Here is a 17,273-nt window from a genome sequence, read left to right on the forward strand (position 1 = left end):
TATTCCTATTTCTGGCCTCAAATATCTGTGTGCTAAGTATACCTTTTGTTTCCTTCTCATAAGGGAGAAAAGACTCTGGACGTCTGAGGACACCAGGAAACCCCTATCTCCTGAAGAAGGGGAACAGAGGACACCACGACCTGAGGATGTGGAGGAAGGAGAGGTGGCTGAGATTGCCACCACAACAGGTGAGTGTCTGACACCACAGATTCAGGTAATAGATGTATGCCTGCATATTTCTAATACATGGTGTGTATTTTTTCTTTTAGGTGATGTGCATATTGTGGAAGAACAATCTCCTCATTTCACGAGTGACAGTGCACAAAGGCTAATTCAGGACATAATGTTTTTAGAGGTCAGGATTTAGACCTCATCAAGCATAAAACAAATGACATAGAAGAAAAACTGAAGAACATGATTGATGTACTAGGAAGAATCTAAAGAACAACAAAATAACTATTTTTTGGGGACCAATTTTTTCAATTTTTTTACTCATTTTAAAAGCCAAATTTTGAAGATGCACACAGTGTGTCCACATGTGCTATCTGCCATCAGGGGATATCAATGTATGCGTTTTGTGGGTAACTCAAGTAGGTTAGAGGAAGAGGTTGCACCCCCAAAACACGTCCATTGATCCCCCATGATGGGAGATAGCACATGTTGACATTAGGCATGGGATCAGGAGGGAAATCCCCAGTTTGACTACCAATTTCTGTGCATCTTCAAAATTTGGCTTTTACAGGGAGACATAACCCCATTTGATAAAGGCAATAGCAACACATTTTTGACACTGTAATGTCTGATATTGCCTTCAGTTTTGCAATGTTGAACTTTGTAAGTTCCTGAGTTGTGTATGTTATGTTTTGAAACATGCCTGTTTATGTACTAAAAAAATATTTTCAAGGTAAAACTTTAAAAAAAAAAGATTTAAAAAAAAAAAAAAGTTTTACAACGCACATGTGAATGTGCATGGAGTAAAAGGTTTTATACTCAACAATGTGTGGCTTCTTCTTTCAATGCTCAATACCATTTTTTGTATTAAGTTGGTGTTAACAGTGACAATGGGTGTTATTTAATAATGGAAAAACCACTTGGCACTACAAGTGCACTAGGAGAACATAGGAGACAGCTAAAAGAAACAAAAGCAGTAAATCAAAATCAAGATTTGATCAGAACAATTTTTTTTTAATATCTAAAATAATTAGAAATTTGCTGGCATAGCAATGGCCCCCCTACCTGTAAAATAATTGACATATTTTTGACGCACTTTGCGGGCGCTTCGGGGGGGGCAAGCCAGGATGGGCAGTTTCCAGGGCTGTCAGTGGATTTTCTGCAAGTCCGGCATCAAGGCCCAACTGAGGCAACATAATTCGGAGCATTTCTCTTCAAAAAGTTGTGAAGTATGCAGCATGCTAGAACTATGTGGTTAAGTTTGTACTCCGCCATGTTTATTGCCATAAGAAATAGGCGGAACCGGCTGGCCATTATCCCAAAGGCATTCTCCACGACTCTTCTGGCTCTGGCCAGCTGGTAATTAAAAACCCTCGTCTCCGGGGTGAGGGTCCTCTGGGGGAATGGCCTCATCAGGTGATCACCCACACCAAATGCTTCATCAGCGATAAAATCAAATGGGAGTCCTTCCACGTTCTCTTCCCCAGGTGGCAATCCCAAGCCACCACTCTGGAGACGTCGGTAGAACTTGTTCTGGGCAAAGACTCCACCATCCGACATCCGGCCATTCTTCCCCATGTCCACATAGAGAAACTCATATGTCGTTGACACCACCGCCATCAACACAATACTATGAAACCCCTTATAATTAAAATAGTATGACCCCGAGTGGGGTGGGGGGACGATGTGGACATGCTTCCCATCGATTGCCCCTCTGCAGTTGGGAAAGTCCCAACAATAAGCAAATTGGGAAGCCACAGTGTGCCATTCCTGTGGCGTTGAAGGAAACTGTGGAGTCCAAAAAAGAAAAAAAATTATTAGTACTTTTGCACATAACATTGCAAGCAGATTAGACACAAACATTCTTGGCCAAGGAGTATTTAAAGACAAAAATATAAGGTCCACTTATCAGATTCCTTACCCCCCCTGATGGCCCATTGGAAACATTTTAGAGGGGGGGGTTATACCCCAAAAAAAGCCTCTGGCACTCTGCCTGAATTTAAGGACAACAGTAACATTTGGACACATTTTAGGGGGTGTTTAGGGTAAAGCACTACAATGGAGCTGACAAAATACATTGTTACGTGACTAGGCTAGGTGTATATGGGCCCAGGATTGCATGCTGGGGAGGTTAGTGAAGGAAAATATGCATGAAGGACAAAAAAGGAGCATTAAAAGCTTACAGCATGCATGGGGACAAAGGGAACATTCACGGCATATTACAATCATGGTAATTAGGGAATGATGAAAGAAATACAAAACATTAGCATACATTAAATACATAGAATGTGATGTTAAAGGAGAAAACTTACCCTAATATAGTCCTTCTGCAGGACCAGTATGATGGCAGAACAGGTCTCTGGAATAATGATCCCCAGAGCCTGGGGGGAGATGCCTGTAGAGAACTTGAGGTCCTGTAGACTTCTCCCCGTCGCCAAGTACTGCAACATGGCGACTAGCCTCTGCTCCGGAGTGATGGCTTGCCGCATGCAGGTGTCCTGCTTTGTAATATAAGGGGACAGCAAAGCCAACAGATGGTGAAAAAGGGGGTCCCTCATCCGGAGAAAATTCCTGAAATCATCAGGGTTATTCTCCTGGATCTCACGCAGCAAAGGCATATGAGAGAATTGGTCACGTTGGAGCAACCAATTCTTGGTCCATGATCTCCTCCCCACCCTGTTCATGGACTGGGCTTGGGTCAAAGCAAGAACCTCAACACCAAACCCCGCACAGCACGAACTCTACGATGAGCACGTACCTGCAACATGGCTTCAAAACGGTCGGCTGGTCAGAACGAACTAACAGAACGCACTGAAGAACAGAAAGGCCTGTGAAGAGCGAGCTGAAAATCAGAGCGGACAAGAACGCACTGAAAAACAGATGCAAACTGAATACACGCACTGAAAGCCAGATACAAACCCACAAGCACAAACTGAAGAGCAGTAACAGATTGAAAAGCACGAAAACTGAAAAGCGCGAATCGTCTCTTACCAAACTTTTACTAACATGAGATAAACACAAGATTAGCAGAAGGAGCCCAAAGGGTGGCGCGCTGGGTATTAAACTTCCATTTTCTAGTCTCGTTGTATGTGTTGTACGTCACCTCCTTCTTGATAGTCAGAATTTGGTGTGACTGTGTGTAGTCAAGGCAAGCTTGAGCAGAATTCCGTCGGAAAAACCATCCAACCATCCGATTGTGTGTACGCGGCATTAGGCTTTTCCCACTGTTTTCACCTGGTGATCTGACCAGTAACCCACCTCCTGTATTAAAGTGCCCCTACTCTAGATGAAGGAGCACAGGGGGGCATCTTTGGACAGCAGCATTGTCAGTCTGGTGGTAGGGGAGTGTTAGATGTACTGGTAGATTTAGATACACTAATATATCAAGCCAAACTCCAGCTAACACTTTATACGCAGTTAAGGCAAACTGTTTTTTTTACCTTTTGGGATAAAAGTTTTATGTAAATAAATAAAAGAAGCACCCCAATCAGTGGTAAATGGTTTGACTCATCTTTGTAACTGATACATTCTGCTGGAGAGCTTGTTCTTTTGAAAAATAACAGACTTACTGGCTGGATAACAGGATGTAAATAGAAGAAAGAAAACCTAAAATAGAAAACAACTGTTATAAATGTTTGCTTTTGAGTTTAAGTTCAGTTTCCTATTATATCATTGATCACTTTTTGTACCACTGATGTGCTGCCTCCAGCAGTTACATGAGCAATGCAACTGCATCTATGTTTGAATCCTACGCTGTTCTCACATACATACATTGAGGCTCTAAAAGAAACATTCCTTTTGACCTGTAGCCTCCCTGATGGTAATCCCGAGTATGGCTCAGGGTTAAATTTCAGTCCCATTAGCGGTAACCCCGAGCCACACTCGGGATTACATCTCAGGATCCTGGTGCGGTGTTACTTACCTTGTCCCCAGGATCCTGCGATGTCCCCCGCTGTGTCTGCGGGCTCTGTCTCCTCCGAAGCCTGTCCGTGCCATGCTCCGTTCTCTGCGAGCGGCGCGACGCACGGGGGCGGAGCCTGGTGGCAAATTCAAAAATCATTGTACAAATCATAACACATACAGTACTGTAATCTTACAGATTACAGTACTGTATGAAATTATTTCACATCCCTTTTGTCCCCAGTGCTCTGGCCCATGCACTGCATGCAGTTTTATATGATATATACTGTTCTTTCTGCCTGGAAACTGGAGATTGTCCATAGCAACCAAAAAGTGTCCCTTTATGTCAAAAGTGGCTTTAGATCAGCTAGAAAACAGCGATAGTAAATTAGAACACTTGCAGAATTGAGCGATAGTGAATCGTGGGGAAATTTATTTTATTATTATATTATTATTTTTTTAAATTATTTATATTTATTTATTATATTATAATTTATGTTTTTGTGTTTCAAACTTCATCATACCCGGGATATCTACTAGACTCTTGTTTGGACAGATTTAAGTGTGTTATTGTTAAGAATTACAGGCCTACAATATAAAACGCCAAATTTCCATGAAAATGAATTGTACCGCTTTCAGCACCTAAAATCCGAAATAATCATACCACCAGGGAGGTTAAACACTTCAAATGCTACCATCTACTGCAGTATATTGTTTTGCTCAACCCTGCATACAATAAAGATATTCGTGGTTGCCAAGTGTTTGGTGAGTTCAGCTATCTGATGAAGATTGTCTGCAGTGGTAGTCTCTGCTATATAACAGTGTGCTTGATCTGCAGATTGATAGATTCTGGAGTATTCATTCTTTCCCTTTAGTGGCACAAGATTGGGCACAGAACTACCAGTTGATGGATGCCTGGAAATCGAGTATCCCGAAAGGAGGCAATATTTGTTTTGCTTTGAATCACATCATACATCATCAAGGTTAGATATAATGTTTTTTTCACTTGATTTACTCCCTAGCATCTCTCAGGTACATTACCTACTGTGGGACATATCAAATCATTCATCCTTGGAAATTACCCTTATGCTAACCGCCTGTATCAGTGACCGTAACTGAATTTTTAACCAGCTCCTTACACAGAAGGCACCAGACCCTTTGTCTCTGCTCCTATTCAGCCTTGCTATAGAACCACTAGCTAAATTGATTAGGGCCCCTATAGATTGCTGGTGTCCCAATGGGCACAATAGAGGAGAGAATGTCTCTGTATACTTATGATAGATCTGTTACATTCTTGACAAGCTGCTGAGTGTGTTTCAGGAATTCAGTGTTTACCCTGGTTAAAATGAACTGGAACAAGTCAAATAATTTTTCGATGGATGCGGGTTCTGATCTTGACCTTTCCATTAACTGTCCTGTAGAGCACACATGTTGATAATAATCTTAACTCATTTATTAAATTCAAATGCAAATTTGATCAATCTTCCATGTATCTTCTTGGGATAAGTTTATCTTTTTAAAATGGTAATTTCTCCCAAGATTCCTATATATTTTTTCACTCTCCAGAATGTATACCCAAATGCTTTTTCAGAAACGGAATTCTGTACTTAAAACATATCTATGGTATTTAAAACTCCCTAGGCTCTCACTTGCTACTGTACAACTTCTGCTTTATTAGGATGGTTTGGCATTACCAGGGTTACTAAGATAATATTACACCTCTCAATTGATGTATATACATTGCTGGTTGTTTTCTGTAGTTAAGTATCGCTGCTACAAACCTTATCCATCAAAAACATTTACATGTTAATCGGGCCATCCCCATTTCCATCTCCTCGAAAATGCATATAATATTGTTCTTTCATGAGTACAGGCACAATGAGACACAGTCCAATATCCACAGTTGATCCAGAGAAAGGCAAAAAACCCCAATAAAGCATGATCCAATTTGATCCAGCGGGGGGGGGGATCCTTCCTGATCCTCCAAGAGGTAATCAGATATTCCCTGGATCAACTTTACCTATATATATATTTGTATCCATTTATATTATGTGCATTTAGGAAAGAATCCAGGTCTCTTAAAACAATCTACTGAGCTGGCCCACATCTGAGGGAGTTTATTACACATTTTCACAGCTCTTACTGTGAAGAAGCCTTTCCCTATTTGGAGATTAAATCCCTTTTCCTCCAGATGTGAGTGCCCCCTTGTCCTCTGTGATGACCTTAAAGTGAATAACCTAACATCAAGTTCACTATATGGACCCCTTATGTATTTATACAATTTGATCATATCCCCCCTTAATCACCTCTTCTCAAGAGAGAATAAATTCAGTTCCTCTAATCTTCTTTTATAGCTGAGCTCCTCCGTACCTCCATGCCGCCTATCTTTTTGTTTGCCTTTCTCTGCACTTTCTACAGTTCCCCAATATTCTTTTTGTGAACTGATACCCAAAACTTAACTGCATATTTCAGATGAGATCTTACCAATGATTTGTACAGAGGCAAAATAATATCTGTCTCTCTCTGCAGTCCATAGATTTTGCTACCTTTTAAACCGCAACTTGGCATTACCTGCTATTATTAAGCTTATGATCTATCAGAACACCCAGATCCTTCTCCATCATTGATTTCCCCATTTGTACTCCCCCTAGTATGTATGATGCATGCATATTCTTAGCCCCCAAGTACATAACTTTACATTTATCAACATTAAACCTCATTTGACACACATTTGTCCAATTTAACAATGAATTGAGGTCAGCTTGTAAGTTGGAGCATCCTGTAAGGACATAATTACACTGCATAAATCAGTGTCATGTGTATAGACTAAAATGGTACTTTTAATCCCAGACCCTATATCATTTATAAACATATTAAAAAGTAGGTATCCCAACACTTGAAGAGACTGTAAACGATCACCTTGTAAAACAACTCTTTCAGTTTAAAATAGAAATAAAAGGCAAAACATTTTTGCATACATTGAAAAAAGGTATTTATAATGTTTTTTATCTTTTTTTTTATAAGTGATCACAGTCCCTCTGTTCTCAGCTGCATAAGAGCTGGGGGGGAGAAGAAGCAGCAGCATACCGAGCTTCCCAGTGAATGGCTGTGCAGCAGGGGCGAGTCTGATCATTGAAAGAGAGTACACTGAGTTCCCAGCATAGCTAAAGAGCTGACCACGGTGTGCTTTCCTGCTTAATGTGGTCAGTTTTTAATAGGAAAGCAAGGGGACTGGGAGGAACACCAGGGATTTCATATAAAGCAAGCAATATAAAGAGAACAGGATACTTTCTCATACAAGTATATGGTACAGCAAGCACATTAGGAATATAAAGTGTCAGAGTAACAAACGCTTTAACCTTGGGGTACACTGCTAATAATCTTAGACCATTCAGAGAAAGAATCTTTAAAGGGTAAGTTCACCTTTAAAAAAAAAAAATATGTAAGGTGAACTTACACAGGACCCCCTCCTCGCCCCCTCCGGTCCCACTGACCTGGACCACAGCAATCTCCCATTCTGAGCCCCGGTATATCCGCATCAGGAGTCTGGGGCTTAGAAATCCCCTCGGCATCCATGCATCTTCCTCCCAGCTGACAGAACGGGCTATGCGGCTGCTTATTGGTCGGCGCCACACATGTGACGACGCTGACCAATTAGAATACTCCAAAAATTCCCTCCTGACGTGTACGTTTTGGACATTCAGCTGAGGGGATTGCTAACCCCTGGACTCCTGACACGCATATACCAGGGCTCAGAACGGGAGATTGCCACGGTCCAGGTCAGCGGGACCAGGGGGGCGAGGGGGGGTCCTGTGTAAGTTCACCTTACAGATTTTTCTGTAAAGGTGAACTTACACTTTAACCACTACTCTCTGAATACGGTCTTTTAGACAGTTTTATATCCATTTACAGACTGATTTTTTTCAAGCCTGTAGACTTTGACAATACTCATGTGGGTGGAGTTACAGCAAGATTACATTGTGGCACCATCCCAAGAAAACATTAATTCAAAGATTGAATCTCAACTGCTCACATTGAATGTGGACGTGTGGAGTCAGATAAGAGATTTTGAACGTGCCATAAATTACATACCAAAGGAAACATAAATATAAAACATATAAGTTTTATTCTGTTACATAATAAAATCTAGAAATTCAAAATATTCATAGAATCTGGTATATACAAAACTCGATACATTCAAAAGACATATCGCAGTGTGTAGCACATGATCAGCTATTGTTCACAATAGATACGCATGCAGGATTAACACATTTCACTTTTCAATGCTTCATCAGAATTCATGCCAGCGATAGGAGAATAGTACAGCTGTGTATATTAGAATGCAAAGATATTAGAACATCTAATAACAAATGTAAGAAAACAGATATATAATACAGACAAAATTCAATTACCCATAAACACCCATAGGAAATATGAGGCACAATACCCCACAGATTTTGGTTGTATAGGGTAATCCAACTCTTCTGAGAGTTGACATTGAGGTTAATTTGCTAAAGAAGTTGATAATCTTAACTCAACAATTTGAGTGAATACTTCAATTTTTGATTAATGTAAAAGAGATTTCCTTTTTATGTATTTCATTTTCACCTGATAGAGTATTCAAAGTGAACAGGAACTAACTTTTTAAGTAGTTGAATAATTTGTGAATATTTATCAGTTAACAATTGAAGATTCTCAACTTCTTTAGATAATAGGGTTGAGGTCTGGGTTCATTGCTACCATTGGTTTGAGTAGGGCCAAGGATTTTTTTTAGGTGGACCTCTACAAAAAGAGGTCTAATGCTGGCCATACACTATACGAAAAATCGGCCGAAAAATCATTCATATAGACGCTTTGTTTGTTTTTCGGAAAGTTAATGGGCACAAATCGATAATCGTTTGTGACGTTTTTGTGAAAAAAAAACGAACGGGAAGTTTGGAAAATTTCTGCCGAACGTACGATAAATTGCAAGGTTAATGTGTTTCCCGTCCCAACTGTCTGCACTAGGTATATGTAAAAAAACGAACAAAAAATTATTTATTCATGTCCACTAAACAATTTATCGGTCATTACATGATGGCACGATCGTTTGCGGTCACGGTCGAACGTTCGTTTTTCGAAAATGTGTTCGGCCGATTTTTCGTATAGTGTATGACCAGCATAAGGCTGCATTTACACAGGCATTTAATCATGCTGCAATGGAAAAAGACACGACAGCTGCTCCAGGTGAGACCAGGAAGCCTAATGGTCCAGTAGGTGCTTGCCTTGCTAAGTTACTAGTTGCTAAGCGCACATGAAGTATACGAAACGTGTCTACCCAGAATTCTGATTCTTGTAGTTTTTGGGATGTCCAAATAAAAAGGATTTTCATTGACAGTGGTGTGCGGCTATTTCTTTTAATTTAATCATGCTGCAAATCCCAGTGAAAAGAATCTACTGATTCCTGCAGCTGGGATTGATATCTGTGTGCAGGTAGATGCAATCATTCGCCAAGCCAGCGATTACCTGCGGAGATCGGAGTTGGATGAAAGTGCAAGTAATTGCTAACTGTGCGAACAGTCAGGAATAGCTGCAGCCACTGAAACCTGTCATTGGCTTGTACATGTTTGGTGACCACAGCTATGCAAATACAATCCCAGCTGGAGGAATCAGTAGATTCTTGCCACTGGGATTCGGAGAGTGGTTAAAGACTTAAAGTGGAAATAAACTCCCATCTCTGACTACTACCTATAGATAAGCCAATAATAAGGTTTACCTATAGGAACTGTAAATATATCCTAAACGTGCACCGTTTAGGAGATATTTACTGTATATGCAGCCGATGATGTCACCTGTGTATGCATTCTGAAGGAATGACCGCCCCTGTGCCCTAAACGGCACCTCTCCCACGCATGCACAGGAGTGACATCATTGCAACTCCAGCCAGTCACACAACTGGCGTCTGTGGACCCGGACGAAAGACATAATGTGCTAGTATGCGATGCATACTAGCACATTATGACATTAACAGAAAAAAAAAATACCCAGCAGTTTACTTCCACTTTAATAATAGCCAAATTTATTGTGCAACCTGAGCATTGCAAAGAGCACCATATTGTGGTAGACAGTACAAACACAGCTTGTTTTTATGACACTCATTCAGGGTTAAAAGTTTTTTAAAAAATCAGTGTGTGTGTGCTGTCTATCATAAGACAGTGCCCTTTGCACGTGCACAAGTGGCACACTCACGTTCGAGGCACTTTTACTGCCCCCAACCTTTACTCCTTTTAGCTGAAGTGGCAGAAGCCGGGGGTGTATATGTGCCACAGCCATGATGCTTTGCTTCATAGCCACGCAGGAATTATACCCCTTGTTGCTTTTGGCGGACATAGCATCCACTAAACCCCTTGAAGTGAATGGGGCTGTTCTGCAAGTGCCCTGCAACCATGTCCAAATGTATGGTGATCAAGGTAAAGCAAGCGGTGTTTAGAAAAAGAAAAGTGTGATCAGAGCACTGCCTACCACAGTATGGTGCCTTCACTGTAAGACTGGGGACTATGCAATTTGGTGCAGGCTCCAGCAGACATGTAGTGAGACAGAGAGTCAGTAGGCTGGGCACCAGTAGAAAAGGCAAAGCCACTTACATATGTAAATGGTGGCTGGGTGCAAGAGGTGAGTGATCTGTGAGAGCTCAAGAGGGAGCAGCAAGTTGTGGTGCTGCAAGCTGACCTGATGTCCTCCAGTCTTCAGGCAAGCCAAGCTCCTTCCACTGCAGAGAAGGAGCCAAGTGGTAAAAAGTAGAGCATGGTGGGAGGTACTGCAGGTGGTGTGTGCTAGGAAAATTCTGTCATACTGCATGGGGCGAGGCAGGCTGCACATATCACTCCACCTATATGCAGCTCAGTGTAGATCACTTCGATTGACCTGAGACGTGCAGCCCAGCAGCAAAGACAGGGGGCATGTTTGGCAGAATGTTCTGGGGGGGGTTGAACTCCCATAATTCCCTTATCTATGCCCCTCGTTTTGAGGCAAATCCTGCAGGTTCGCAGTTCACAGCCTTGGTGAATTTTTTTGTACATTTGCCCTGGAAAGTTTTTTTAAACCATAATGCACTACATAGCCTTTAAAATATGGCCAGCAGAATTAGAAGAGTTTCAACATTCATGCAAGCAAACAAATAATACCTGTAATGTTTGCAATATAGTATGTTTGTAATAGTTTCCTTGTTGTCTTTCACAGGGCAAATGTAACACTGCCTAGCATTGGATCCAAGAGAAAAATAGCTATTATTATTACCACTGCTCAATGTGACAGTTTCCTCCTATGTGTTGTGTCCTAACAACCAGTGACTCATTGCTCGGAATATTCAGCTGTTAGGGATTTCCAACTGACAGGTGAATGTAAACAACAGCAGGGAAAAATAAAGCAAGAGGCCCCCAAGAAATACCATACCAGACTTTTTTAAAAACATGCAACCTGGTTGGCCAGAGAAGTGGAGAAGGGCCAAACATGTTTTTTTTTTGGGTTTTTTTTGCATGCTAGCCTCCATATCGAAAATTAAGAGGTTACTAAAGTCCAAAAATGTTTGTACGACAGAATGAAAATTCGGAAGTGGGAAGTGATATAATGTACTGTATTGTATTTGTGTTCTATTTTCGGATGAAAACTGTGCTTATTAAACGAAAATCGTATGATTTGGTATCGTACAAGAAAAATTTTCATGTTTGGCCCTTTGGATAAGTTCGGACGAAAGCTGTGTACTAATGATCAGATTATCGTACAATCGATTCAAAAGCAGTATGTTTTGTACGATTTTCTTGTCTTGTGGAGAGGCCTTAGGAGTAGGCACTACTGAGGAAAAACTCTTGATTTATACAGATGTTGTCTAGCTATAGTTACACAATGCAGATCCCTTTCTTCAAGCTGCCTTGGACATATTCAATGTCTTTGATTCTTACTCAGGAATACATATTAAATAGTCCCCGTCTGTCCTCTTCCCACTAGACCTCCAGGCCAAGGACATGGCACTCAAGTAGGAAGAAGTTTAAATATCTGGATATCCAGGTGTGGAGGGAACCAGCTAGTTTTTATGCCCATAACTTGTATCTCATTTTATTACAGCTATAGTGCAAATGTGCATCTTGGGCCAATCTTCCTCTAATTTCAATGGGGCATATTAACCTTCTCAAAACGCTGTTCATCCTAAATCAAGGCAAAATCGCACAAAAAAATGCTGGGACGCTTGTCGCCCAAAAGAAGTTCCGGAACAGTGATTTTCTGCAATTCAGGAATCGCAAGCAGAATCACGGCAATTTCACCCGTGATCCGAAACACCTAGGTGTGAATGAAGTTTTAGTCTTTCGAGGTGTTAGAGAATATTCCATCTAAAACCAGTCATCATGTATGGGTCGTGGCCAGATGGAGATTCCTTAAAACCCCAATAATTGGTCTCATTTTTAGTTCCTATGGAGGGATCCCTCCTTTTCTCATTTTAGAACAATTCCATGCCCTCATTTATGGGCAAACTACAGTATTAAATCCCTCCAGGGCATAATGCCCACCGGAACTATCTCTATATTTTAGGATTTAGCCTGTGAATTTCACTGTTAGGCCCTAGTCTTGAACCTGGGATCTCTGCTGTGTCTGGCAATGACTCTGCTTGCTGAACCACCTGGAATGCTGGATAGTTCATTGGACAATTCCTTGAATGATCCTGCCTTAAATCTTTTTTGTCTTGAACCCTAAACTCTTTGCTCCTCCCATGAACTTCCTGATCTAAGCCATTTCTCTGCACCTCCTGCTTGCCAGATTATTGTGCTCCCTCCAGCCAATATCTCGCTTTTGTCTGTTCAGCTGCCATCCGTATCTTCACTACCATTCGTTACTGACCTTTGTCTTGTTCCTCGACTACGCTTTTGCTTAATCCCAATCTGCAACCATTAGTTACTGACCTTTTGGCTTGTTTCCTGATTACACTTCTGCTTGATCCCTACCTGCTATATCTGCTACTGGACCCCAGATTGCTCACCTCCTGGTAGGGCAATCCTGAGGACCGCGACCTTGTACTAACATGCAGCAAAACCCATCTCCACTATCAGGAGCTCTGGTGAATACCAGTTAGTACTTAGAACCAGTATCATCAGCCAAGGCTACCTCCTTGTATACCTGTCCCACTTGCCGTTGGGTGCTGCTCCACTGCTATAGCTACTGGCCTCTGAGCCTGACTCCAGACCGTGGCATTCACTTACCTAGATGGATGTTATTCCAGTACTTTCAAACACATCATGCTGTTTGGTTAAAGTTTCCAGATCTACCTGTCATCAAATCTAATCCAATAGATAGTCTTTTATCCCAAAGTACTCCCCAAAAGCCTCATTCAACTGTATAAATCCCTTCTCTGTGTTGATACACCTAAGATTAATAGATTGTGGGAACAGTGGGATAGAAAGGCATAAGGAGCCTGTCTTGAAAACTGCTCCAAGTTGGTTATCTCCTCCAGGGATAAATTGATGTAAATTGAATAAAATTCTTACATAGTGTATACTACAGCCCCCAATGGCTACATATGATTTATTCTCCAAGGTCTCCTATCTGTCCTCATTGCCAGGTAGCCCCTGGAATGTATTTGCATATGTTTTGGACATCATATTTGAACAAAAGTATTTGATATTAAAAAGACACGCCTGCAAATGTCTCTATTATTGTTCCCCTGAATTGGCTCTCCTTGGCATATATGAGGATGGGAAATGGCCTCATAATACTACATTTCTAATTTCATACTTGCTGTATTATGCTAAGAAAGAAAATCTTTGTCAATAGAACTCACTCACTTATCACCCACAGGGGTTGATTTACTTAAATTGGAGAGTGCAAAATTTGGTGCAGCTGTGCATAGAAAACAATGAGCTTCCATTTTTTTTTTTTGTCAAAACTTAAATGAACAAGCTAAAGTTAGAAGCTGATTGGCTGCCATGCACAGCCGCATCAGATTTTGCACTCTCCAGTTTTAGTAAATCAACTCCACAGTGTCCTCATGTGAATTGTCTAATAATGCTGCTTTATCTATGTACAAGTTGACTTACAAGAAAAGAAATTGCCCCCCAAAAATTTACAAGGTTTGGCTACGTTGGACAGATCAGTAAAGCACCTGCACATGCTCTCCTAGTTCAGTTGGAATGTTCTTGCCCCCTTACTCCTTGCCTACCCTGCCCCTTCTCCCATTTCCTCTTCTGTTTTTCTTCTCCTCCCTTCCCTCCACTTTTTCTCCTTATATCTTGCCTGCTATTTTGTTCGGTATGAACCACCCATATTTGATCAACTACTAATTGTAGTGTATTGTGAATGATGATTTGTACTTATAGCCATATTTTTACTGTTGCTCATTTGTATGTACAGTATATGTAAATTATGCCATGTGTAACAATAAATAAATCCTAATTAAATAACAATTTGTGTAGTTGTTACCTGCTGTTCCAATTGCTGTCATCATCCTCATTCTGTGGTGTCTACAACAGAAGAAATAATATTTATATATTCATATTCTCATATTTCCTATATGCTTTTATTAAATGTCTAGAATCTCATTTTAAAAGTCAAGAAAAAACTGTAGCAGATATTTATCTGAAACTATAAGCTGAGATCATGTGGTTCAGAAAGTGTGAATATAACAAGCTCTTACCAAGTGGGAAAAAGGTTTATGGTTAACACATTAACTCTTTTTGTGATTGTGTAAACAGAATTTCTGTGCTAATGTATTTAGTATTTTATTTAACCTGTAATTACATAGATGCAGTGGAGTATGTTCACTTAGCTTAATGAATACTGGTAAACTGTTTTTCACTTTAATCATCAAGATTAAGATTAAGGTGAAACCCTTTTTTTTTTAATTCCCTTTCAAATGAATGGACATTCAAAATCAACATAGCGTCACCTTATTCAGTATGTGAACATTTTTATTTTGGTAAGTAAACATTTTTTGGTAAGGAGACAGTGGTGCTGAAGACACGTGGCAGCGGCTTCTAATGTAAGGATTTTACGTTTTTCTATGGTTTTATGTGTACATGCATTTGCAATGAAGATACTGCACTATGAGGATTATCTCTGGCTCCTGGTGAACTTTATTTATCATAGCCATATCCTCATGAAGAGTGTCGCTGGAAAGCTTCACCTAATGGGATGACAGACATGCAGTCATGTCCAAAAATATTGGCACCCCTGCATTTCTGTCAGATAATGCACCACTTTGCCCAGAAAATTGTTGCAATTACAAATGTTTAGGCATTCTCATGTTTATTTTTTTTGTTTGTATTGGTATGACACAAAAAAGTGGAAAAGCAGAAAGCCAAATCTGACATATTCCAGGAAAAACTCCAAAATGGACTGGACAAAATTATTGGTACCTTCTCAAAGTTGTAAGAAATAATTGCATTCCAAGTTTGTTATACTCCTGTAATTTGTAATCAAAGTCATCTGTATCCAGTAACATGTGCTGACTATATAGAAATCACACCGGCAACCAGTTTATATGGTGAAAAATTCACTCAACCTTTCTGTTGTGTGTCTTTGTGTGCCAAACGAAGAATGGAGAAGAGAAAGAGCAGCAAAGAATTGTCTTGAGGATTTGAGATAAAAAAATGTGGAAAAACATGGACAATCTCAAGGTAAAAAGCCATCTCCAGAGATCCTAATGTTCCTGTGTCCACTGCTGGGCACACCATTGTGAAAAAGGTTACAGCCCATGGCACTGTAGCTAATCTCCCTGGACGTAGACAAAAGAGAAAAATTGATCAAAGATTGCAACAAAGGATTGTTCGAATGGTGGATAAAGAACCTTGACGGCTTTCCAGACAAATTCAAGCTGACCTTTAGTCACAGGGTATAACTGTGTCAGCTCGCACTATACGTCTCCATCTGAATGAAAAGGGACACTATGGTAGGAGACCCAAGAAGACCCCACTGCTACACAAAAACATAAAAAAGCCAGATTTGGAGTTTGCCAAAACTTAACTGAGGAAGATAAAATATTTTTGGGAGTATGTGCTGTGGACAGACTAAACAAAATTTCCAGCTTTTTGGTAAAGCCTGTCAGTCTAGTGTTTTCAGAAAAAAATGAGGCCTTCAAAGAAAATAATACAGTCCCTACAGTAAAACATGGTAGAGGTTCACTGATGTTTTGGGGTTGCTTTGCTGCTGCAGGCACTGAATGTCTTGACCGTGTGCATGGCATTATGAAATCTGAAGACTACCAAAGAATTCATGAGTCATGAGTCTTACAGCAGGACAATGACCCAAAGCACACACCAAAAAGCACTCAGAAATGGTTTAAGACAAAGTGCTGGAGAGTACTGAACTGGCCAGCAATGATTCCAGATCTAAATCTCATAGAGCACCTGTGGAGAGTTCTCAAAACAGCAGTTGGGAGAAGGAACCCTTCCAATCTGAGAGACCTGGAGCAGTTGGTTAAAGAAGAGTGGTCCAAAATTCCAGTAAAGAGGTGTAAGAAACTCATTGATGTTTACAGGAAGCGATTGATTTCAGCTTTTTTTCCAGGGCGTGTGCTACCAACTATTAAATTGAGGGTGCCAATAATTTTGTCCAGTCCATTTTTGGAGTTTTGTGTGGAATGTGTCAGATTTGGCTTTTTGTTTCTCATTTTTTGTGTCATACCAATACAAACAAAAGAAATAAACATGAGAATGCTCAAACATTTGTAATTGCAACAATTGTTTTGGTGAAGTGGTGCATTATCTGACAGAAATGCAGGGGTGCCAATATATTTGGCCATGACTGTATACGCTATGTGTGTTTGCTGCTGTAGCTGGACGACTAACCCTCCAACTGAATCCCCTGTCGCTGCCTGATGCTGAGAATGAGCCATGATGCCAGGAGGAGAGGAGAATGGTGCATGGCCAAATAAGGCTCTAGCCTCTAGCATACCAAGGGATAGCAGACCTTTGACGCTCGGATCCCACTGTCATCCGCTCTCGGATCTTGCTGCTAGCCACTCTCTGATCTCACTGCCAACTGCTATCGGGTCCTGCTGCTGCCCACTCTCAGATCCCACTGTCATCTACTCTCGGATCTCACTGCCAGCCATGTTTGGATCCCGTGGCCGCTTGCCGGCCGGTCCTGTTGTCCCTCCGACGGGTTTTGCTTTGCCCAGAATCTACGGCTACTGGACAGGGATAGTTGCTAGCATATAAAGCAAAAAGACCACTGAAGCA

At 40.8% G+C, this 17,273-nt stretch overlaps 1 protein-coding gene across 2 annotated transcripts in view; it reads right to left on the reverse strand.

Annotated features, from left to right (window-relative positions):
* LOC141134590 (uncharacterized) overlaps positions 1 to 14,567 on the reverse strand; it is a 61,675-nt gene extending 47,108 nt beyond the window's left edge. For both annotated transcript variants that reach the window (XM_073624063.1, XM_073624064.1), the window contains exon 1: positions 14,515 to 14,567. The gene's annotated coding sequence lies outside the window, so the exon portion shown is untranslated. The remainder of the gene's footprint in view (positions 1 to 14,514) is intronic.
* Between the last annotated feature and the right edge of the window lie 2,706 nt (positions 14,568 to 17,273).

This window comes from Aquarana catesbeiana, linkage group LG03, assembly GCF_042186555.1.
Source record: "Aquarana catesbeiana isolate 2022-GZ linkage group LG03, ASM4218655v1, whole genome shotgun sequence".
NCBI classification, from domain to species: domain Eukaryota; kingdom Metazoa; phylum Chordata; class Amphibia; order Anura; family Ranidae; genus Aquarana; species Aquarana catesbeiana.